The 25,305-nt window shown below is 36.5% G+C and overlaps 14 non-coding genes across 14 annotated transcripts; all 14 read right to left on the bottom strand.

Moving 5' to 3' along the window:
* Positions 1 to 3,373: 3,373 nt before the first annotated feature.
* TRNAI-AAU (transfer RNA isoleucine (anticodon AAU)) lies at positions 3,374 to 3,447 on the bottom strand. The gene has a single exon. It is a non-coding gene; the product is annotated as a tRNA-Ile (tRNA).
* Positions 3,448 to 5,129: 1,682 nt separating this feature from the next.
* TRNAI-AAU (transfer RNA isoleucine (anticodon AAU)) lies at positions 5,130 to 5,203 on the bottom strand. The gene has a single exon. It is a non-coding gene; the product is annotated as a tRNA-Ile (tRNA).
* A 994-nt stretch (positions 5,204 to 6,197) lies between these two features.
* TRNAI-AAU (transfer RNA isoleucine (anticodon AAU)) lies at positions 6,198 to 6,271 on the bottom strand. The gene has a single exon. It is a non-coding gene; the product is annotated as a tRNA-Ile (tRNA).
* Positions 6,272 to 8,344: 2,073 nt separating this feature from the next.
* TRNAI-AAU (transfer RNA isoleucine (anticodon AAU)) lies at positions 8,345 to 8,418 on the bottom strand. Its single transcript has one exon. It is a non-coding gene; the product is annotated as a tRNA-Ile (tRNA).
* Positions 8,419 to 10,306: 1,888 nt separating this feature from the next.
* On the bottom strand, positions 10,307 to 10,380 carry TRNAI-AAU (transfer RNA isoleucine (anticodon AAU)). The gene has a single exon. It is a non-coding gene; the product is annotated as a tRNA-Ile (tRNA).
* Positions 10,381 to 11,202: 822 nt separating this feature from the next.
* Positions 11,203 to 11,276, bottom strand: TRNAI-AAU (transfer RNA isoleucine (anticodon AAU)). The gene has a single exon. It is a non-coding gene; the product is annotated as a tRNA-Ile (tRNA).
* An 821-nt stretch (positions 11,277 to 12,097) lies between these two features.
* TRNAI-AAU (transfer RNA isoleucine (anticodon AAU)) lies at positions 12,098 to 12,171 on the bottom strand. The gene has a single exon. It is a non-coding gene; the product is annotated as a tRNA-Ile (tRNA).
* An 821-nt stretch (positions 12,172 to 12,992) lies between these two features.
* Positions 12,993 to 13,066, bottom strand: TRNAI-AAU (transfer RNA isoleucine (anticodon AAU)). Its single transcript has one exon. It is a non-coding gene; the product is annotated as a tRNA-Ile (tRNA).
* An 829-nt stretch (positions 13,067 to 13,895) lies between these two features.
* On the bottom strand, positions 13,896 to 13,969 carry TRNAI-AAU (transfer RNA isoleucine (anticodon AAU)). Its single transcript has one exon. It is a non-coding gene; the product is annotated as a tRNA-Ile (tRNA).
* An 821-nt stretch (positions 13,970 to 14,790) lies between these two features.
* On the bottom strand, positions 14,791 to 14,864 carry TRNAI-AAU (transfer RNA isoleucine (anticodon AAU)). Its single transcript has one exon. It is a non-coding gene; the product is annotated as a tRNA-Ile (tRNA).
* Positions 14,865 to 16,590: 1,726 nt separating this feature from the next.
* On the bottom strand, positions 16,591 to 16,664 carry TRNAI-AAU (transfer RNA isoleucine (anticodon AAU)). The gene has a single exon. It is a non-coding gene; the product is annotated as a tRNA-Ile (tRNA).
* A 3,543-nt stretch (positions 16,665 to 20,207) lies between these two features.
* TRNAI-AAU (transfer RNA isoleucine (anticodon AAU)) lies at positions 20,208 to 20,281 on the bottom strand. Its single transcript has one exon. It is a non-coding gene; the product is annotated as a tRNA-Ile (tRNA).
* Positions 20,282 to 22,366: 2,085 nt separating this feature from the next.
* Positions 22,367 to 22,440, bottom strand: TRNAI-AAU (transfer RNA isoleucine (anticodon AAU)). The gene has a single exon. It is a non-coding gene; the product is annotated as a tRNA-Ile (tRNA).
* Positions 22,441 to 25,079: 2,639 nt separating this feature from the next.
* TRNAI-AAU (transfer RNA isoleucine (anticodon AAU)) lies at positions 25,080 to 25,153 on the bottom strand. The gene has a single exon. It is a non-coding gene; the product is annotated as a tRNA-Ile (tRNA).
* Between the last annotated feature and the right edge of the window lie 152 nt (positions 25,154 to 25,305).

The following is a 25,305-nucleotide window of genomic DNA, read 5'->3' as shown; positions in this document are numbered from 1 at the left end:
AGAGTTTTCTTTCAGTACATTATATGGTACATTAAATGCTGCCATTAAAAACAAGAACTTGTCTCGCTAAAAACAAGCCCTTATATGACTATGAGGACGGAAAAATAATAAAGTTATGACTATCGGAATACAAAGAGGCAAAATCAAGATATTATTTTTGTCCTTAAGGTTGAAATTGGACCTCTAAGATGATTTCATGCAACAAACTCTGCATTTCTATAAATCACCGGTTAGACCATACATGGAATATTGTGTACAGTTTTGAGCACCTGTGTATGAGAAGGACATTGCTGAACTAGAATGCGTACAAAGAAGGGAAAGCAAGGTAATTAAAGGACCTCATCACAGACGGGGATTCTTTACTGTAAGAGCAGTTCGACGATTGAACTCTCTGCCACATTGAAAAGTGTTTTTTTTGAAAAATATAAAATTTCATCATATTTGTACCAGATTCTGGAGATGGAACTTTGATCCAGGAATTTATTCTAATAGCCATATTTGGAGTAAGGGAGGAATTTTTCCCCTAATGACAACATTGGAATGCACTCCAAGACAGTTTTTGCCTTCCTCTGGATCAACACGGCAGGTTTATAGGTTGAATTTGATGGACCTTTTTTCAATATTATCAACTATTCAACTCTGTAACAAGAGTGAGCTTCCATGGCCCGTACGGGGATCGAACCCGTGACCTTCGCGTTATTAGCACCACGCTCTAACCAACTGAGCTAACCGGCCACTTTTACACCAAAAATTCACGTCACGTCAGTAGAAAATACATGCAAACGTGTATTCATATTGATATCCTATTAACCTGAATAATAAAATAAACTTGCAATTTTTACTACTCAAAAAGCATTGGACAAATTGCTTTTGTGTTTTCCATTCCACCCCACAAAGAGTTTTCTTCAGTACATTATATGGTACATTAAATGCTGCCATTAAAAACAAGAACTTGTCTCGCTAAAAACAAGCCCTTATATGACTATGAGGACGGAAAAATAATAAAGTTATGACTATCGGAATACAAAGAGGCAAAATCAAGATATTATTTTTGTCCTTAAGGTTGAAATTGGACCTCTAAGATGATTTCATGCAACAAACTCTGCATTTCTATAAATCACCGGTTAGACCATACATGGAATATTGTGTACAGTTTTGAGCACCTGTGTATGAGAAGGACATTGCTGAACTAGAATGCGTGCAAAGAAGGGAAAGCAAGGTAATTAAAGGACCTCATCACAGACGGGGATTCTTTACTGTAAGAGCAGTTCGACGATTGAACTCTCTGCCACATTGAAAAGTGTTTTTTTGAAAAATATAAAATGTCATCATATTTGTACCAGATTCTGGAGATGGAACTTTGATCCAGGAATTTATTCTAATAGCCATATTTGGAGTAAGGGAGGAATTTTTCCCCTAATGACAACATTGGAATGCACTCCAAGACAGTTTTTGCCTTCCTCTGGATCAACACGGCAGGTTTATAGGTTGAATTTGATGGACCTTTTTTCAATATTATCAACTATTCAACTCTGTAACAAGCATGTAACAAAAGTGAGCTTCCATGGCCCATACGGGGATCGAACCCGTGACCTTGGCGTTATTAGCAACACACTCTAACCAACTGAGCTAACCGGCCACTTTTACACCAAAGATTCACGTCACGTCAGTAGAAAATACATGCAAACGTGTATTCATATTGATATCCTATTAACCTGAATAATAAAATAAACTTGCAATTTTTACTACTCAAAAAGCATTGGACAAATTGCTTTTGTGTTTTCCATTCCACCCCACAAAGAGTTTTCTTCAGTACATTATATGGTACATTAAATGCTGCCATTAAAAACAAGAACTTGTCTCCCTAAAAACAAGCCCTTATATGACTATGAGGACGGAAAAATAATAAAGTTATGACTATCGGAATACAAAGAGGCAAAATCAAGATATTATTTTTGTCCTTAAGGTTGAAATTGGACCTCTAAGATGATTTCATGCAACAAACTCTGCATTTCTATAAATCACCGGTTAGACCATACATGGAATATTGTGTACAGTTTTGAGCACCTGTGTATGAGAAGGACATTGCTGAACTAGAATGCGTGCAAAGAAGGGAAAGCAAGGTAATTAAAGGACCTCATCACAGACGGGGATTCTTTACTGTAAGAGCAGTTCGACGATTGAACTCTCTGCCACATTGAAAAGTGTTTTTTTGAAAAATATAAAATTTCATCATATTTGTACCAGATTCTGGAGATGGAACTTTGATCCAGGAATTTATTCTAATAGCCATATTTGGAGTAAGGGAGGAATTTTTCCCCTAATGACAACATTGGAATGCACTCCAAGACAGTTTTTGCCTTCCTCTGGATCAACACGGCAGGTTTATAGGTTGAATTTGATGGACCTTTTTTCAATATTATCAACTATTCAACTCTGTAACAAGCATGTAACAAAAGTGAGCTTCCATGGCCCATACGGGGATCGAACCCGTGACCTTGGCGTTATTAGCAACACTCTCTAACCAACTGAGCTAACCGGCCACTTTTACACTAAAGATTCACGTCACGTCAGTAGAAAATACATGCAAACGTTTATTCATATTGATATCCTATTAACCTGAATAATAAAATAAACTTGCAATTTTTACTACTCAAAAAGCATTGGACAAATTGCTTTTGTGTTTTCCATTCCACCCCACAAAGAGTTTTCTTCAGTACATTATATGGTACATTAAATGCTGCCATTAAAAACAAGAACTTGTCTCGCTAAAAACAAGCCCTTATATGACTATGAGGACGTAAAAATAATAAAGTTATGACTATCGGAATACAAAGAGGCAAAATCAAGATATTATTTTTGTCCTTAAGGTTGAAATTGGACCTCTAAGATGATTTCATGCAACAAACTCTGCATTTCTATAAATCACCGGTTAGACCATACATGGAATATTGTGTACAGTTTTGAGCACCTGTGTATGAGAAGGACATTGCTGAACTAGAATGCGTGCAAAGAAGGGAAAGCAAGGTAATTAAAGGACCTCATCACAGACGGGGATTCTTTACTGTAAGAGCAGTTCGACGATTGAACTCTCTGCCACATTGAAAAGTGTTTTTTTGAAAAATATAAAATGTCATCATATTTGTACCAGATTCTGGAGATGGAACTTTGATCCAGGAATTTATTCTAATAGCCATATTTGGAGTAAGGGAGGAATTTTTCCCCTAATGACAACATTGGAATGCACTCCAAGACAGTTTTTGCCTTCCTCTGGATCAACACGGCAGGTTTATAGGTTGAATTTGATGGACCTTTTTTCAATATTATCAACTATTCAGCTCTGTAACAAGCATGTAACAAAAGTGAGCTTCCATGGCCCATACGGGGATCGAACCCATGACCTTGGCGTTATTAGCACCACGCTCTAACCAACTGAGCTAACCGGCCACTTATCCACCAAAGATTCACGTCACGTCAGTAGAAAATACATGCAAACGTGTATTCATATTGATATCCTATTAACCTGAATAATAAAATAAACTTGCAATTTTTACTACTCAAAAAGCATTGGACAAATTGCTTTTGTGTTTTCCATTCCACCCCACAAAGAGTTTTCTTTCAGTACATTATATGGTACATTAAATGCTGCCATTAAAAACAAGAACTTGTCTCGCTAAAAACAAGCCCTTATATGACTATGAGGACGGAAAAATAATAAAGTTATGACTATCGGAATACAAAGAGGCAAAATCAAGATATTATTTTTGTCCTTAAGGTTGAAATTGGACCTCTAAGATGATTTCATGCAACAAACTCTGCATTTCTATAAATCACCGGTTAGACCATACATGGAATATTGTGTACTGTTTTGAGCACCTGTGTATGAGAAGGACATTGCTGAACTAGAATGCGTGCAAAGAAGGGAAAGCAAGGTAATTAAAGGACCTCATCACAGACGGGGATTCTTTACTGTAAGAGCAGTTCGACGATTGAACTCTCTGCCACATTGAAAAGTGTTTTTTTGAAAAATATAAAATGTCATCATATTTGTACCAGATTCTGGAGATGGAACTTTGATCCAGGAATTTATTCTAATAGCCATATTTGGAGTAAGGGATGAATTTTTCCCCTAATGACAACATTGGAATGCACTCCAAGACAGTTTTTGCCTTCCTCTGGATCAACACGGCAGGTTTATAGGTTGAATTTGATGGACCTTTTTTCAATATTATCAACTATTCAACTCTGTAAGAAAAGTGAGCTTCTATGGCCCGTACGGGGATCGAACCAGTGACCTTGGCGTTATTAGCACCACGCTCTAACCAACTGAGCTAACCAGCCACTTTTACACCAAAGATTCACGTCACGTCAGTAGAAAATACATGCAAACGTGTAAAATAAACTTGCAATTTTTACTACTCAAAAAGCATTGGACAAATTGCTTTTGTGTTTTCCATTCCACCCCACAAAGAGTTTTCTTTCAGTACATTATATGGTACATTAAATCCTGCCATTAAAAACAAGAACTTGTCTCGCTAAAAACAAGCCCTTATATGACTATGAGGACGGAAAAATAATAAAGTTATGACTATCGGAATACAAAGAGGCAAAATCAAGATATTATTTTTGTCCTTAAGGTTGAAATTGGACCTCTAAGATGATTTCATGCAACAAACTCTGCATTTCTATAAATCACCGGTTAGACCATACATGGAATATTGTGTACAGTTTTGAGCACCTGTGTATGAGAAGGACATTGCTGAACTAGAATGCGTGCAAAGAAGGGAAAGCAAGGTAATTAAAGGACCTCATCACAGACGGGGATTCTTTACTGTAAGAGCAGTTCGACGATTGAACTCTCTGCCACATTGAAAAGTGTTTTTTTGAAAAATATAAAATTTCATCATATTTGTACTAGATTCTGGAGATGGAACTTTGATCCAGGAATTTATTCTAATAGCCATATTTGGAGTAAGGGAGGAATTTTTCCCCTAATGACAACATTGGAATGCACTCCAAGACAGTTTTTGCCTTCCTCTGGATCAACACGGCAGGTTTATAGGTTGAATTTGATGGACCTTTTTTCAATATTATCAACTATTCAACTCTGTAACAAAAGTGAGCTTCCATGGCCCGTACGGGGATCGAACCCGTGACCTTGGCGTTATTAGCACCACGCTCTAACCAACTGAGCTAACCAGCCACTTTTACACAAAAGATTCACGTCACGTCAGTAGAAAATACATGCAAACGTGTATTCATATTGATATCCTATTAACCTGAATAATAAAATAAACTTGCAATTTTTACTACTCAAAAAGCATTGGACAAATTGCTTTTGTGTTTTCCATTCCACCCCACAAAGAGTTTTCTTCAGTACATTATATGGTACATTAAATGCTGCCATTAAAAACAAGAACTTGTATCGCTAAAAACAAGCCCTTATATGACTATGAGGACGGAAAAATAATAAAGTTATGACTATCGGAATACAAAGAGGCAAAATCAAGATATTATTTTTCCATTCCACCCCACAAAGAGTTTTCTTTCAGTACATTATATGGTACATTAAATGCTGCCATTAAAAACAAGAACTTGTCTCGCTAAAAACAAGCCCTTATATGACTATGAGGACGGAAAAATAATAAAGTTATGACTATCGGAATACAAAGAGGCAAAATCAAGATATTATTTTTGTCCTTAAGGTTGAAATTGAACCTCTAAGATGATTTCATGCAACAAACTCTGCATTTCTATAAATCACCGGTTAGACCATACATGGAATATTGTGTACAGTTTTAAGCACCTGTGTATGAGAAGGACATTGCTGAACTAGAATGCGTGCAAAGAAGGGAAAGCAAGGTAATTAAAGGACCTCATCACAGACGGGGATTCTTTACTGTAAGAGCAGTTCGACGATTGAACTCTCTGCCACATTGAAAAGTGTTTTTTTGAAAAATATAAAATTTCATCATATTTGTACTAGATTCTGGAGATGGAACTTTGATCCAGGAATTTATTCTAATAGCCATATTTGGAGTAAGGGAGGAATTTTTCCCCTAATGACAACATTGGAATGCACTCCAAGACAGTTTTTGCCTTCCTCTGGATCAACACGGCAGGTTTATAGGTTGAATTTGATGGACCTTTTTTCAATATTATCAACTATTCAACTCTGTAACAAAAGTGAGCTTCCATGGCCCGTACGGGGATCGAACCCGTGACCTTGGCGTTATTAGCACCACACTCTAACCAACTGAGCTAACCGGCCACTTTTACACCAAAGATTCACGTCACGTCAGTAGAAAATACATGCAAACGTGTATTCATATTGATATCCTATTAACCTGAATAATAAAATAAACTTGCAATTTTTACTACTCAAAAAGCATTGGACAAATTGCTTTTGTGTTTTCCATTCCACCCCACAAAGAGTTTTCTTCAGTACATTATATGGTACATTAAATGCTGCCATTAAAAAAAAGAACTTGTCTCGCTAAAAACAAGCCCTTATATGACTATGAGGACGGAAAAATAATAAAGTTATGACTATCGGAATACAAAGAGGCAAAATCAAGATATTATTTTTCCATTCCACCCCACAAAGAGGTTTCTTTCAGTACATTATATGGTACATTAAATGCTGCCATTAAAAACAAGAACTTGTCTCGCTAAAAACAAGCCCTTATATGACTATGAGGACGGAAAAATAATAAAGTTATGACTATCGGAATACAAAGAGGCAAAATCAAGATATTATTTTTGTCCTTAAGGTTGAAATTGAACCTCTAAGATGATTTCATGCAACAAACTCTGAATTTCTATAAATCACCGGTTAGACCATACATGGAATATTGTGTACAGTTTTAAGCACCTGTGTATGAGAAGGACATTGCTGAACTAGAATGCGTGCAAAGAAGGGAAAGCAAGGTAATTAAAGGACCTCATCACAGACTGGGATTCTTTACTGTAAGAGCAGTTCGACGATTGAACTCTCTGCCACATTGAAAAGTGTTTTTTTGAAAAATATAAAATTTCATCATATTTGTACCAGATTCTGGAGATGGAACTTTGATCCAGGAATTTATTCTAATAGCCATATTTGGAGTAAGGGAGGAATTTTCCCCCTAATGACAACATTGGAATGCACTCCAAGACAGTTTTTGCCTTCCTCTGGATCAACACGGCAGGTTTATAGGTTGAATTTGATGGACCTTTTTTCAATATTATCAACTATTCAACTCTGTAACAAAAGTGAGCTTACATTGCCCATATGGGGATCGAACCCGTGACCTTGGCGTTATTAGCACCACGCTCTAACCAACTGAGCTAACAGGCCACTTTTACACCAAAGATTCACGTCACGTCAGTAGAAAATACATGCAAACGTGTATTCATATTGATATCCTATTAACCTGAATAATGAAATAAACTTGCAATTTTTACTACTCAAAAAGCATTGGACAAATTGCTTTTGTGTTTTCCATTCCACCCCACAAAGAGTTTTCTTCAGAACATTATATGGTACATTAAATGCTGCCATTAAAAACAAGAACTTGTCTCGCTAAAAACAAGCCCTTGTATGACTATGAGGACGGAAAAATAATAAAGTTATGACTATCGGAATACAAAGAGGCAAAATTAAGATATTATTTTTCCATTCCACCCCACAAAGAGTTTTCTTTCAGTACATTATATGGTACATTAAATGCTGCCATTAAAAACAAGAACTTTTCTCGCTAAAAACAAGCCCTTATATGACTATGAGGACGGAAAAATAATAAAGTTATGACTATCGGAATACAAAGAGGCAAAATCAAGATATTATTTTTGTCCTTAAGGTTGAAATTGAACCTCTAAGATGATTTCATGCAACAAACTCTGCATTTCTATAAATCACCGGTTAGACCATACATGGAATATTGTGTACAGTTTTAAGCACCTGTGTATGAGAAGGACATTGCTGAACTAGAATGCGTGCAAAGAAGGGAAAGCAAGGTAATTAAAGGACCTCATCACAGACGGGGATTCTTTACTGTAAGAGCAGTTCGACGATTGAACTCTCTGCCACATTGAAAAGTGTTTTTTTGAAAAATATAAAATTTCATCATATTTGTACCAGATTCTGGAGATGGAACTTTGATCCAGGAATTTATTCTAATAGCCATATTTGGAGTAAGGGAGGAATTTTTCCCCTAATGACAACATTGGAATGCACTCCAAGAAAGTTTTTGCCTTCCTCTGGATCAACACGGCAGGTTTATAGGTTGAATTTGATGGACCTTTTTTCAATATTATCAACTATTCAACTCTGTAACAAGCATGTAACAAAAGTGAGCTTCCATGGCCCGTACGGGGATCGAACCCGTGACCTTGGCGTTATTAGCACCACGCTCTAACCAACTGAGCTAACCGGCCACTTTTACACCAAAGATTCACGTCACGTCAGTAGAAAATACATGCAAACGTGTATTCATATTGATATCCTATTAACCTGAATAATAAAATAAACTTGCAATTTTTACTACTCAAAAAGCATTGGACAAATTGCTTTTGTGTTTTCCATTCCACCCCACAGAGAGTTTTCTTTCAGTACATTATATGGTACATTAAATGCTGACATTAAAAACAAGAACTTGTCTCGCTAAAAACAAGCCCTTATATGACTATGAGGACGGAAAAATAATAAAGTTATGACTATCGGAATACAAAGAGGCAAAATCAAGATATTATTTTTCCATTCCACCCCACAAAGAGTTTTCTTTCAGTACATTATATGGTACATTAAATGCTGCCATTAAAAACAAGAACTTGTCTCGCTAAAAACAAGCCCTTATATGACTATGAGGACGGAAAAATAATAAAGTTATGACTATCAGAATACAAAGAGGCAAAATCAAGATATTATTTTTGTCCTTAAGGTTGAAATTGAACCTCTAAGATGATTTCATGCAACAAACTCTGCATTTCTATAAATCACCGGTTAGACCATACATGGAATATTGTGTACAGTTTTAAGCACCTGTGTATGAGAAGGACATTGCTGAACTAGAATGCGTGCAAAGAAGGGAAAGCAAGGTAATTAAAGGACCTCATCACAGACGGGGATTCTTTACTGTAAGAGCAGTTCGACGATTGAACTCTCTGCCACATTGAAAAGTGTTTTTTTGAAAAATATAAAATTTCATCATATTTGTACCAGATTCTGGAGATGGAACTTTGATCCAGGAATTTATTCTAATAGCCATATTTGGAGTAAGGGAGGAATTTTTCCCCTAATGAGAAAATTGGAATGCACTCCAAGACAGTTTTTGCCTTCCTCTGGATCAACACGGCAGGTTTATAGGTTGAATTTGATGGACCTTTTTTCAATATTATCAACTATTCAACTCTGTAACAAAAGTGAGCTTCCATGACCCGTACGGGGATCGAACCCGTGACCTTGGTGTTATTAGCACCACGCTCTAACCAACTGAGCTAACCGGCCACTTTTACACCAAAGATTCACGTCACGTCAGTAGAAAATACATGCAAACGTGTATTCATATTGATATCCTATTAACCTGAATAATAAAATAAACTTGCAATTTTTACTACTCAAAAAGCATTGGACAAATTGCTTTTGTGTTTTCCATTCCACCCCACAAAGAGTTTTCTTCAGTACATTATATGGTACATTAAATGCTGCCATTAAAAACAAGAACTTGTCTCGCTAAAAACAAGCCCTTATATGACTATGAGGACGGAAAAATAATAAAGTTATGACTATCGGAATACAAAGAGGCAAAATCAAGATATTATTTTTGTCCTTAAGGTTGAAATTGGACCTCTAAGATGATTTCATGCAACAAACTCTGCATTTCTATAAATCACCGGTTAGACCATACATGGAATATTGTGTACAGTTTTGAGCACCTGTGTATGAGAAGGACATTGCTGAACTAGAATGCGTGCAAAGAAGGGAAAGCAAGGTAATTAAAGGACCTCATCACAGACGGGGATTCTTTACTGTAAGAGCAGTTCGACGATTGAACTCTCTGCCACATTGAAAAGTGTTTTTTTGAAAAATATAAAATTTCATCATATTTGTACCAGATTCTGGAGATTAAACTTTGATCCAGTAATTTATTCTAATAGCCATATTTGGAGTAAGGGAGGAATTTTTCCCCTAATGACAACATTGGAATGCACTCCAAGACAGTTTTTGCCTTCCTCTGGATCAACACGGCAGGTTTATAGGTTGAATTTGATGGACCTTTTTTCAATATTATCAACTATTCAACTCTGTAACAAAAGTGAGCTTCCATGGCCCATACGGGGATCGAACCCGTGACCTTGGCGTTATTAGCACCACGCTCTAACCAACTGAGCTAACCGGCCACTTTTACACCAAAGATTCACGTCACGTCAGTATAAAATACATGCAAACGTGTATTCATATTGATATCCTATTAACCTGAATAATAAAATAAACTTGCAATTTTTACTACTCAAAAAGCATTGGACAAATTGCTTTTGTGTTTTCCATTCCACCCCACAAAGAGTTTTCTTCAGTACATTATATGGTACATTAAATGCTGCCATTAAAAACAAGAACTTGTCTCGCTAAAAACAAGCCCTTATATGACTATGAGGACGGAAAAATAATAAATTTATGACTATCGGAATACAAAGAGGCAAAATCAAGATATTATTTTTGTCCTTAAGGTTGAAATTGGACCTCTAAGATGATTTCATGCAACAAACTCTGCATTTCTATAAATCACCGGTTACACCATACATCGAATATTGTGTACAGTTTTGAGCACCTGTGTATGAGAAGGACATTGCTGAACTAGAATGCGTGCAAAGAAGGGAAAGCAAGGTAATTAAAGGACCTCATCACAGACGGGGATTCTTTACTGTAAGAGCAGTTCGACGATTGAACTCTCTGCCACATTGAAAAGTGTTTTTTTGAAAAATATAAAATTTCATCATATTTGTACCAGATTCTGGAGATGGAACTTTGATCCAGGAATTTATTCTAATAGCCATATTTGGAGTAAGGGAGGAATTTTTCCCCTAATGACAACATTGGAATGCACTCCAAGACAGTTTTTGCCTTCCTCTGGATCAACACGGCAGGTTTATAGGTTGAATTTGATGGACCTTTTTTCAATATTATCAACTATTCAATAAGCATGTAACAAAAGTGAGCTTCCATGGCCCATACGGGGATCGAACCCGTGACCTTGGCGTTATTAGCACCACGCTCTAACCAACTGAGCTAACCGGCCACTTTTACACCAAAGATTCACGTCACGTCAGTAGAAAATACATGCAAACGTGTATTCATATTGATATCCTATTAACCTGAATAATAAAATAAACTTGAAATTTGTACTACTCAAAAAGCATTGGACAAATTGCTTTTGTGTTTTCCATTCCACCCACAAAGAGTTTTCTTCAGTACATTATATGGTACATTAAATGCTGCCATTAAAAACAAGAACTTGTCTCGCTAAAAACAAGCCCTTATATGACTATGAGGACGGAAAAATAATAAAGTTATGACTATCGGAATACAAAGAGGCAAAATCAAGATATTATTTTTGTCCTTAAGGTTGAAATTGGACCTCTAAGATGATTTCATGCAACAAACTCTGCATTTCTATAAATCACCGGTTAGACCATACATGGAATATTGTGTACAGTTTTAAGCACCTGTGTATGAGAAGGACATTGCTGAACTAGAATGCGTGCAAAGAAGGGAAAGCAAGGTAATTAAAGGACCTCATCACAGACGGGGATTCTTTACTGTAAGAGCAGTTCGACGATTGAACTCTCTGCCACATTGAAAAGTGTTTTTTTGAAAAATATAAAATTTCATCATATTTGTACCAGATTCTGGAGATGGAACTTTGATCCAGGAATTTATTCTAATAGCCATATTTGGAGTAAGGGAGGAATTTTTCCCCTAATGACAACATTGGAATGCACTCCAAGACAGTTTTTGCCTTCCTCTGGATCAACACGGCAGGTTTATAGGTTGAATTTGATGGACCTTTTTTCAATATTATCAACTATTCAATAAGCATGTAACAAAAGTGAGCTTCCATGGCCCATACGGGGATCGAACCCGTGACCTTGGCGTTATTAGCACCACGCTCTAACCAACTGAGCTAACCGGCCACTTTTACACCAAAGATTCACGTCACGTCAGTAGAAAATACATGCAAACGTGTATTCATATTGATATCCTATTAACCTGAATAATAAAATAAACTTGAAATTTGTACTACTCAAAAAGCATTGGACAAATTGCTTTTGTGTTTTCCATTCCACCCACAAAGAGTTTTCTTCAGTACATTATATGGTACATTAAATGCTGCCATTAAAAACAAGAACTTGTCTCGCTAAAAACAAGCCCTTATATGACTATGAGGACGGAAAAATAATAAAGTTATGACTATCGGAATACAAAGAGGCAAAATCAAGATATTATTTTTGTCCTTAAGGTTGAAATTGGACCTCTAAGATGATTTCATGCAACAAACTCTGCATTTCTATAAATCACCGGTTAGACCATACATGGAATATTGTGTACAGTTTTAAGCACCTGTGTATGAGAAGGACATTGCTGAACTAGAATGCGTGCAAAGAAGGGAAAGCAAGGTAATTAAAGGACCTCATCACAGACGGGGATTCTTTACTGTAAGAGCAGTTCGACGATTGAACTCTCTGCCACATTGAAAAGTGTTTTTTTGAAAAATATAAAATTTCATCATATTTGTACCAGATTCTGGAGATGGAACTTTGATCCAGGAATTTATTCTAATAGCCATATTTGGAGTAAGGGAGGAATTTTTCCCCTAATGACAACATTGGAATGCACTCCAAGACAGTTTTTGCCTTCCTCTGGATCAACACGGCAGGTTTATAGGTTGAATTTGATGGACCTTTTTTCAATATTATCAACTATTCAATAAGCATGTAACAAAAGTGAGCTTCCATGGCCCATACGGGGATCGAACCCGTGACCTTGGCGTTATTAGCACCACGCTCTAACCAACTGAGCTAACCGGCCACTTTTACACCAAAGATTCACGTCACGTCAGTAGAAAATACATGCAAACGTGTATTCATATTGATATCCTATTAACCTGAATAATAAAATAAACTTGAAATTTGTACTACTCAAAAAGCATTGGACAAATTGCTTTTGTGTTTTCCATTCCACCCACAAAGAGTTTTCTTCAGTACATTATATGGTACATTAAATGCTGCCATTAAAAACAAGAACTTGTCTCGCTAAAAACAAGCCCTTATATGACTATGAGGACGGAAAAATAATAAAGTTATGACTATCGGAATACAAAGAGGCAAAATCAAGATATTATTTTTGTCCTTAAGGTTGAAATTGGACCTCTAAGATGATTTCATGCAACAAACTCTGCATTTCTATAAATCACCGGTTAGACCATACATGGAATATTGTGTACAGTTTTAAGCACCTGTGTATGAGAAGGACATTGCTGAACTAGAATGCGTGCAAAGAAGGGAAAGCAAGGTAATTAAAGGACCTCATCACAGACGGGGATTCTTTACTGTAAGAGCAGTTCGACGATTGAACTCTCTGCCACATTGAAAAGTGTTTTTTTGAAAAATATAAAATTTCATCATATTTGTTCCAGATTCTGGAGATGGAACTTTGATCCAGGAATTTATTCTAATAGCCATATTTGGAGTAAGGGAGGAATTTTTCCCCTAATGACAACATTGGAATGCACTCCAAGACAGTTTTTGCCTTCCTCTGGATCAACACGGCAGGTTTATAGGTTGAATTTGATGGACCTTTTTTCAATATTATCAACTATTCAACTCTGTAACAAGCATGTAACAAAAGTGAGCTTCCATGGCCCATACGGGGATCGAACCCGTGACCTTGGCGTTATTAGCACCACGCTCTAACCAACTGAGCTAACCGGCCACTTTTACACCAAAGATTCACGTCACGTCAGTAGAAAATACATGCAAACGTGTATTCATATTGATATCCTATTAACCTGAATAATAAAATAAACTTGAAATTTGTACTACTCAAAAAGCATTGGACAAATTGCTTTTGTGTTTTCCATTCCACCCACAAAGAGTTTTCTTCAGTACATTATATGGTACATTAAATGCTGCCATTAAAAACAAGAACTTGTCTCGCTAAAAACAAGCCCTTATATGACTATGAGGACGGAAAAATAATAAAGTTATGACTATCGGAATACAAAGAGGCAAAATCAAGATATTATTTTTGTCCTTAAGGTTGAAATTGGACCTCTAAGATGATTTCATGCAACAAACTCTGCATTTCTATAAATCACCGGTTAGACCATACATGGAATATTGTGTACAGTTTTAAGCACCTGTGTATGAGAAGGACATTGCTGAACTAGAATGCGTGCAAAGAAGGGAAAGCAAGGTAATTAAAGGACCTCATCACAGACGGGGATTCTTTACTGTAAGAGCAGTTCGACGATTGAACTCTCTGCCACATTGAAAAGTGTTTTTTTGAAAAATATAAAATTTCATCATATTTGTACCAGATTCTGGAGATGGAACTTTGATCCAGGAATTTATTCTAATAGCCATATTTGGAGTAAGGGAGGAATTTTTCCCCTAATGACAACATTGGAATGCACTCCAAGACAGTTTTTGCCTTCCTCTGGATCAACACGGCAGGTTTATAGGTTGAATTTGATGGACCTTTTTTCAATATTATCAACTATTCAATAAGCATGTAACAAAAGTGAGCTTCCATGGCCCATACGGGGATCGAACCCGTGACCTTGGCGTTATTAGCACCACGCTCTAACCAACTGAGCTAACCGGCCACTTTTACACCAAAGATTCACGTCACGTCAGTAGAAAATACATGCAAACGTGTATTCATATTGATATCCTATTAACCTGAATAATAAAATAAACTTGAAATTTGTACTACTCAAAAAGCATTGGACAAATTGCTTTTGTGTTTTCCATTCCACCCACAAAGAGTTTTCTTCAGTACATTATATGGTACATTAAATGCTGCCATTAAAAACAAGAACTTGTCTCGCTAAAAACAAGCCCTTATATGACTATGAGGACGGAAAAATAATAAAGTTATGACTATCGGAATACAAAGAGGCAAAATCAAGATATTATTTTTGTCCTTAAGGTTGAAATTGGACCTCTAAGATGATTTCATGCAACAAACTCTGCATTTCTATAAATCACCGGTTAGACCATACATGGAATATTGTGTACAGTTTTAAGCACCTGTGTATGAGAAGGACATTGCTGAACTAGAATGCGTGCAAAGAAGGGAAAGCAAGGTAATTAAAGGACCTCATCACAGACGGGGATTCTTTACTGTAAGAGCAGTTCGACGATTGAACTCTCTGCCACATTGAAAAGTGTTTTTTTGAAAAATATAAAATTTCATCATATTTGTTCCAGATTCTGGAGATGGAACTTTGATCCAGGAATTTATTCTAATAGCCATATTTGGAGTAAGGGAGGAATTTTTCCCCTAATGACAACATTGGAATGCACTCCAAGACAGTTTTTGCCTTCCTCTGGATCAACACGGCAGGTTTATAGGTTGAATTTGATGGACCTTTTTTCAATATTATCAACTATTCAACTCTGTAACAAGCATGTAACAAAAGTGAGCTTTCATGGCCCATACGGGGATAGAAACCCGTGACCTTGGCGTTATTAGCACCACGCTCTAACCAACTGAGCTAATCGGCCACTTTTACACAAAAGATTCACGTCACGTCAGTAGAAAATACATGCAAACGTGTATTCATATTGATATCCTATTAACCTGAATAATAAAATAAACTTGCAATTTTTACTACTCAAAAAGCATTGGACAAATTGCTTTTGTGTTTTCCATTCCACCCCACAAAGAGTTTTCTTCAGTACATTATATGGTACATTAAATGCTGCCATTAAAAACAAGAACTTGTCTCGCTAAAAACAAGCCCTTATATGACTATGAGGACGGAAAAATAATAAAGTTATGACTATCGGAATACAAAGAGGCAAAATCAAGATATTATTTTTGTCCTTAAGGTTGAAATTGAACCTCTAAGATGATTTCATGCAACAAACTCTGCATTTCTATAAATCACCGGTTAGACCATACATGGAATATTGTGTACAGTTTTAAGCACCTGTGTATGAGAAGGACATTGCTGAACTAGAATGCGTGCAAAGAAGGGAAAGCAAGGTAATTAAAGGACCTCATCACAGACGGGGATTCTTTACTGTAAGAGCAGTTCGACGATTGAACTCTCTGCCACAATGAAAAGTGTTTTTTTGAAAAATATAAAATGTCATCATATTTGTTCCAGATTCTGGAGATGGAACTTTGATCCAGGAATTTATTCTAATAGCCATATTTGGAGTAAGGGAGGAATTTTTCCCCTAGTGACAACATTGGAATGCACTCCAAGACAGTTTTTGCCTTCCTCTGGATCAACACGGCAGGTTTATAGGTTGAATTTGATGGACCTTTTTTCAATATTATCAACTATTCAATAAGCATGTAACAAAAGTGAGCTTCCATGGCCCATACGGGGATCGAACCCGTGACCTTGGCGTTATTAGCACCACGCTCTAACCAACTGAGCTAACCGGCCACTTTTACACCAAAGATTCACGTCACGTCAGTAGAAAATACATGCAAACGTGTATTCATATTGATATCCTATTAACCTGAATAATAAAATAAACTTGAAATTTGTACTACTCAAAAAGCATTGGACAAATTGCTTTTGTGTTTTCCATTCCACCCACAAAGAGTTTTCTTCAGTACATTATATGGTACATTAAATGCTGCCATTAAAAACAAGAACTTGTCTCGCTAAAAACAAGCCCTTATATGACTATGAGGACGGAAAAATAATAAAGTTATGACTATCGGAATACAAAGAGGCAAAATCAAGATATTATTTTTGTCCTTAAGGTTGAAATTGGACCTCTAAGATGATTTCATGCAACAAACACTGCATTTCTATAAATCACCGGTTAGACCATACATGGAATATTGTGTACAGTTTTAAGCACCTGTGTATGAGAAGGACATTGCTGAACTAGAATGCGTGCAAAGAAGGGAAAGCAAGGTAATTAAAGGACCTCATCACAGACGGGGATTCTTTACTGTAAGAGCAGTTCGACGATTGAACTCTCTGCCACATTGAAAAGTGTTTTTTTGAAAAATATAAAATTTCATCATATTTGTTCCAGATTCTGGAGATGGAACTTTGATCCAGGAATTTATTCTAATAGCCATATTTGGAGTAAGGGAGGAATTTTTCCCCTAATGACAACATTGGAATGCACTCCAAGACAGTTTTTGCCTTCCTCTGGATCAACACGGCAGGTTTATAGGTTGAATTTGATGGACCTTTTTTCAATATTATCAACTATTCAACTCTGTAACAAGCACGTAACAAGCACGTAACAAAAGTGAGCTTCCATGGCCCGTACAGGGATCGAACCCATGACCTTGGCATTATTAGCACCACGCTCTAACCAACTGAGCTAACCAGCCACTTTTACACCAAAGATTCACGTCACGTCAGTAGAAAATACATGCAAACGTGTATTCATATTGATATCCTATTAACCTGAATAATAAAATAAACTTGCAATTTTTACTACTCAAAAATCATTGGACAAATTGCTTTTGTGTTTTCCATTCCACCCCACAAAGAGTTTTCTTCAGTACATTATATGGTACATTAAATGCTGCCATTAAAAACAAGAACTTGTCTCGCTAAAAACAAGCCCTTATATGACTATGAGGACGGAAAAATAATAAAGTTATGACTATCGGAATACAAAGAGGCAAAATCAAGATATTATTTTTGTCCTTAAGGTTGAAATTGGACCTCTAAGATGATTTCATGCAACAAACTCTGCATTTCTATAAATCACCGGTTAGACCATACATGGAATATTGTGTACAGTTTTGAGCACCTGTGTATGAGAAGGACATTGCTGAACTAGAATGCGTGCAAAGAAGGGAAAGCAAGGTAATTAAAGGACCTCATCACAGACGGGGATTCTTTACTGTAAGAGCAGTTCGACGATTGAACTCTCTGCCACATTGAAAAGTGTTTTTTTGAAAAATATAAAATTTCATCATATTTGTTCCAGATTCTGGAGATGGAACTTTGATCCAGGAATTTATTCTAATAGCCATATTTGGAGTAAGGGAGGAATTTTTCCCCTAATGACAACATTGGAATGCACTCCAAGACAGTTTTTGCCTTCCTCTGGATCAACACGGCAGGTTTATAGGTTGAATTTGATGGACCTTTTTTCAATATTATCAACTATTCAACTCTGTAACAAGCACGTAACAAAAGTGAGCTTCCATGGCCCGTACGGGGATCGAACCCATGACCTTGGCATTATTAGCACCACGCTCTAACCAACTGAGCTAACCAGCCACTTTTACACCAAAGATTCACGTCACGTCAGTAGAAAATACATGCAAACGTGTATTCATATTGATATCCTATTAACCTGAATAATAAAATAAACTTGCAATTTTTACTACTCAAAAATCATTGGACAAATTGCTTTTGTGTTTTCCATTCCACCCCACAAAGAGTTTTCTTCAGTACATTATATGGTACATTAAATGCTGCCATTAAAAACAAGAACTTGTCTCGCTAAAAACAAGCCCTTATATGACTATGAGGACGGAAAAATAATAAAGTTATGACTATCGGAATACAAAGAGGCAAAATCAAGATATTATTTTTGTCCTTAAGGTTGAAATTGAACCTCTAAGATGATTTCATGCAACAAACTCTGCATTTCTATAAATCACCGGTTACACCATACATCGAATATTGTGTACAGTTTTGAGCACCTGTGTATGAGAAGGACATTGCTGAACTAGAATGCGTGCAAAGAAGGGAAAGCAAGGTAATTAAAGGACCTCATCACAGACGGGGATTCTTTACTGTAAGAGCAGTTCGACGATTGAACTCTCTGCCACATTGAAAAGTGTTTTTTTGAAAAATATAAAATGTCATCATATTTGTACCAGATTCTGGAGATGGAACTTTGATCCAGGAATTTATTCTAATAGCCATATTTGGAGTAAGGGAGGATTTTTTCCCCTAATGACAACATTGGAATGCACTCCAAGACAGTTTTTGCCTTCCTCTGGATCAACACGGCAGGTTTATAGGTTGAATTTGATGGACCTTTTTTCAATATTATCAACTATTCAACTCTGTAACAAAAGTGAGCTTCCATGGCCCGTACGGGGATCGAACCTGTGACCTTGGCGTTATTAGCACCACGCTCTAACCAACTGAGCTAACCGGCCACTTTTACACCAAAGATTCACGTCACGTCAGTAGAAAATACATGCAAACGTGTATTCATATTGATATCCTATTAACCTGAATAATAAAATAAACTTGCAATTTTTACTACTCAAAAAGCATTGGACAAATTGCTTTTGTGTTTTCCATTCCACCCCACAAAGAGTTTTCTTTCAGTACATTATATGGTACATTAAATGCTGCCATTAAAAACAAGAACTTGTCTCGCTAAAAAACAAGCCCTTATATGACTATGAGGACGGAAAAATAATAAAGTTATGACTATCGGAATACAAAGAGGCAAAATCAAGATATTATTTTTGTCCTTAAGGTTGAAATTGGACCTCTAAGATGATTTCATGCAACAAACTCTGCATTTCTATAAATCACCGGTTAGACCATACATGGAATATTGTGTACAGTTTTGAGCACCTGTGTATGAGAAGGACATTGCTGAACTAGAATGCGTGCAAAGAAGGGAAAGCAAGGTAATTAAAGGACCTCATCACAGACGGGGATTCTTTACTGTAAGAGCAGTTCGACGATTGAACTCTCTGCCACATTGAAAAGTGTTTTTTTGAAAAATATAAAATTTCATCATATTTGTACCAGATTCTGGAGATGGAACTTTGATCCAGGAATTTATTCTAATAGCCATATTTGGAGTAAGGGAGGAATTTTTCCCCTAATGACAACATTGGAATGCACTCCAAGACAGTTTTTGCTTTCCTCTGGATCAACACGGCAGGTTTATAGGTTGAATTTGATGGACCTTTTTTCAATATTATCAACTATTCAACTCTGTAACAAGCATGTAACAAAAGTGAGCTTCCATGGCCCGTACGGGGATCGAACCCGTGACCTTGGCGTTATTAGCACCACGCTCTAACCAACTGAGCTAACCGGCCACTTTTACACCAAAGATTCACGTCACGTCAGTAGAAAATACATGCAAACGTGTATTCATATTGATATCCTATTAACCTGAATAATAAAATAAACTTGCAATTTTTACTACTCAAAAAGCATTGGACAAATTGCTTTTGTGTTTTCCATTCCACCCCACAAAGAGTTTTCTTTCAGTACATTATATGGTACATTAAATGCTGCCATTAAAAACAAGAACTTGTCTCGCTAAAAACAAGCCCTTATATGACTATGAGGACGGAAAAATAATAAAGTTATGACTATCGGAATACAAAGAGGCAAAATCAAGATATTATTTTTGTCCTTAAGGTTGAAATTGGACCTCTAAGATGATTTCATGCAACAAACTCTGCATTTCTATAAATCACCGGTTAGACCATACATGGAATATTGTGTACAGTTTTGAGCACCTGTGTATGAGAAGGACATTGCTGAACTAGAATGCGTGCAAAGAAGGGAAAGCAAGGTAATTAAAGGACCTCATCACAGACGGGGATTCTTTACTGTAAGAGCAGTTCGACGATTGAACTCTCTGCCACATTGATAAGTGTTTTTTTGAAAAATATAAAATTTCATCATATTTGTACCAGATTCTGGAGATGGAACTTTGATCCAGGAATTTATTCTAATAGCCATATTTGGAGTAAGGGAGGAATTTTTCCCCTAATGACAACATTGGAATGCACTCCAAGACAGTTTTTGCCTTCCTCTGGATCAACACGGCAGGTTTATAGGTTGAATTTGATGGACCTTTTTTCAATATTATCAACTATTCAACTCTGTAACAAGCATGTAACAAAAGTGAGCTTCCATGGCCAATATGGGGATCGAACCCGTGACCTTGGCGTTATTAGCACCACACTCTAACCAACTGAGCTAACCGGCCACTTTTACACCAAAGATTCACGTCACGTCAGTAGAAAATACATGCAAACGTGTATTCATATTGATATCCTATTAACCTGAATAATAAAATAAACTTGCAATTTTTACTACTCAAAAAGCATTGGACAAATTGCTTTTGTGTTTTCCATTCCACCCCACAAAGAGTTTTCTTCAGTACATTATATGGTACATTAAATGCTGCCATTAAAAACAAGAACTTGTCTCGCTAAAAACAAGCCCTTATATGACTATGAGGACGGAAAAATAATAAAGTTATGACTATCGGAATACAAAGAGGCAAAATCAAGGTATTATTTTTGTCCTTAAGGTTGAAATTGGACCTCTAAGATGATTTCATGCAATAAACTCTGCATTTCTATAAATCACCGGTTAGACCATACATGGAATATTGTGTACAGTTTTGAGCACCTGTGTATGAGAAGGACATTGCTGAACTAGAATGCGTGCAAAGAAGGGAAAGCAAGGTAATTAAAGGACCTCATCACAGACGGGGATTCTTTACTGTAAGAGAAGTTCTACGATTGAACTCTCTGCCACATTGAAAAGTGTTTTTTTGAAAAATATAAAATTTAAAATATAAATAGGACGGAAAAATAATAAAGTTATGACTATCGTAATACAAAGAGGCAAAATCAAGATATTATTTTTGTCCTTAAGGTTGAAATTGGGCCTCTAAGATAATTTCATGCAACAAACTCTGCATTTCTATAAATCACCGGTTAGACCATACATGGAATATTGTGTACAGTTTTGAGCACCTGTGTATGAGAAGGACATTGCTGAACTAGAATGCGTGCAAAGAAGGGAAAGCAAGGTAATTAAAGGACCTCATCACAGACGGGGATTCTTTACTGTAAGAGCAGTTCAACGATTGAACTCTCTGCCACATTGAAAAGTGTTTTTTTGAAAAATATAAAATTTCATCATATTTGTACCAGATTCTGGAGATGGAACTTTGATCCAGGAATTTATTCTAATAGCCATATTTGGAGTAAGCGAGGAATTTTTCCCCTAATGACAACTTTGGAATGCACTCCAAGACAGTTTTTGCCTTCCTCTGGATCAACACGGCAGGTTTATAGGTTGAATTTGATGGACCTTTTTTCAATATTATCAACTATTCAACTCTGTAACAAGCATGTAACAAAAGTGAGCTTCCATGGCTCGTACGGGGATCGAACCCGTGACCTTGGCGTTATTAGCACCACGCTCTAACCAACTGAGCTAACCGGCCACTTTTACACCAAAGATTCACGTCACGTCAGTAGAAAATACATGCAAACGTGTATTCATATTGATATCCTATTAACCTGAATAATAAAATAAACTTGCAATTTTTACTACTCAAAAAGCATTGGACAAATTGCTTTTGTGTTTTCCATTCCACCCCACAAAGAGTTTTCTTCAGTACATTATATGGTACATTAAATGCTGCCATTAAAAACAAGAACTTGTCTCGCTAAAAACAAGCCCTTATATGACTATGAGGACGGAAAAATAATAAAGTTATGACTATCGGAATACAAAGAGGCAAAATCAAGATATTATTTTTGTCCTTAAGGTTGAAATTGAACCTCTAAGATGATTTCATGCAACAAACTCTGCATTTCTATAAATCACCGGTTAGACCATACATGGAATATTGTGTACAGTTTTGAGCACCTGTGTATGAGAAGGACATTGCTGAACTAGAATGCGTGCAAAGAAGGGAAAGCAAGGTAATTAAAGGACCTCATCACAGACGGGGATTCTTTACTGTAAGAGCAGTTCGACGATTGAACTCTCTGCCACATTGATAAGTGTTTTTTTGAAAAATATAAAATTTCATCATATTTGTACCAGATTCTGGAGATGGAACTTTGATCCAGGAATTTATTCTAATAGCCATATTTGGAGTAAGGGAGGAATTTTTCCCCTAATGACAACTTTGGAATGCACTCCAAGACAGTTTTTGCCTTCCTCTGGATCAACACGGCAGGTTTATAGGTTGAATTTGATGGACCTTTTTTCAATATTATCAACTATTCAACTCTGTAACAAGCATGTAACAAAAGTGAGCTTCCATGGCCCGTACGGGGATCGAACCCGTGACCTAGGCGTTATTAGCACCACGCTCTAACCAACTGAACTAACCGGCCACTTTTACACCAAAGATTCACGTCACGTCAGTAGAAAATACATGCAAACGTGTATTCATATTGATATCCTATTAACCTGAATAATAAAATAAACTTGCAATTTTTACTACTCAAAAAGCATTGGAAAAATTGCTTTTGTGTTTTCCATTCCACCCCACAAAGAGTTTTCTTTCAGTACATTATATAGTACATTAAATGCTGCCATTAAAAACAAGAACTTGTCTCGCTAAAAACAAGCCCTTATATGACTATGAGGACGGAAAAATAATAAAGTTATGACTATCGGAATACAAAGAGGCAAAATCAAGGTATTATTTTTGTCCTTAAGGTTGAAATTGGACCTCTAAGATGATTTCATGCAATAAACTCTGCATTTCTATAAATCACCGGTTAGACCATACATGGAATATTGTGTACAGTTTTGAGCACCTGTGTATGAGAAGGACATTGCTGAACTAGAATGCGTGCAAAGAAGGGAAAGCAAGGTAATTAAAGGACCTCATCACAGACGGGGATTCTTTACTGTAAGAGAAGTTCTACGATTGAACTCTCTGCCACATTGAAAAGTGTTTTTTTGAAAAATATAAAATGTCATCATATTTGTACCAGATTCTGGAGATGGAACTTTGATCCAGGAATTTATTCTAATAGCCATATTTGGAGTAAGGGATGAATTTTTCCCCTAATGACAACATTGGAATGCACTCCAAGACAGTTTTTGCCTTCCTCTGGATCAACACGGCAGGTTTATAGGTTGAATTTGATGGACCTTTTTTCAATATTATCATCTATTCAACTCTGTAACAAGCATGTAACAAAAGTGAGCTTCCATGGCCCGTACGTGGATCGAACCCGTGACCTTGGCGTTATTAGCACCACGCTCTAACCAACTGAGCTAACCGGCCACTTTTACACCAAAGATTCACGTCACGTCAGTAGAAAATACATGCAAACGTGTATTCATATTGATATCCTATTAACCTGAATAATAAAATAAACTTGCAATTTTTACTACTCAAAAAGCATTGGACAAATTGCTTTTGTGTTTTCCATTCCACCCCACAAAGAGTTTTCTTCAGTACATTATATGGTACATTAAATGCTGCCATTAAAAACAAGAACTTGTCTCGCTAAAAACAAGCCCTTATATGACTATGAGGACGGAAAAATAATAAAGTTATGACTATCGGAATACAAAGAGGCAAAATCAAGATATTATTTTTGTCCTTAAGGTTGAAATTGAACCTCTAAGATGATTTCATGCAACAAACTCTGCATTTCTATAAATCACCGGTTAGACCATACATGGAATATTGTGTACAGTTTTGAGCACCTGTGTATGAGAAGGACATTGCTGAACTAGAATGCGTGCAAAGAAGGGAAAGCAAGGTAATTAAAGGACCTCATCACAGACGGGGATTCTTTACTGTAAGAGCAGTTCGACGATTGAACTCTCTGCCACATTGATAAGTGTTTTTTTGAAAAATATAAAATTTCATCATATTTGTACCAGATTCTGGAGATGGAACTTTGATCCAGGAATTTATTCTAATAGCCATATTTGGAGTAAGGGAGGAATTTTTCCCCTAATGACAACTTTGGAATGCACTCCAAGACAGTTTTTGCCTTCCTCTGGATCAACACGGCAGGTTTATAGGTTGAATTTGATGGACCTTTTTTCAATATTATCAACTATTCAACTCTGTAACAAGCATGTAACAAAAGTGAGCTTCCATGGCCCGTACGGGGATCGAACCCGTGACCTTGGCGTTATTAGCACCACGCTCTAACCAACTGAACTAACCGGCCACTTTTACACCAAAGATTCACGTCACGTCAGTAGAAAATACATGCAAACGTGTATTCATATTGATATCCTATTAACCTGAATAATAAAATAAACTTGCAATTTTTACTACTCAAAAAGCATTGGAAAAATTGCTTTTGTGTTTTCCATTCCA

Source organism: Rhinoderma darwinii, chromosome 3 (assembly GCF_050947455.1).
Source record: "Rhinoderma darwinii isolate aRhiDar2 chromosome 3, aRhiDar2.hap1, whole genome shotgun sequence".
Lineage (NCBI taxonomy): Eukaryota > Metazoa > Chordata > Amphibia > Anura > Rhinodermatidae > Rhinoderma > Rhinoderma darwinii.
This window is presented reverse-complemented; position numbering and strand designations above follow the sequence as displayed.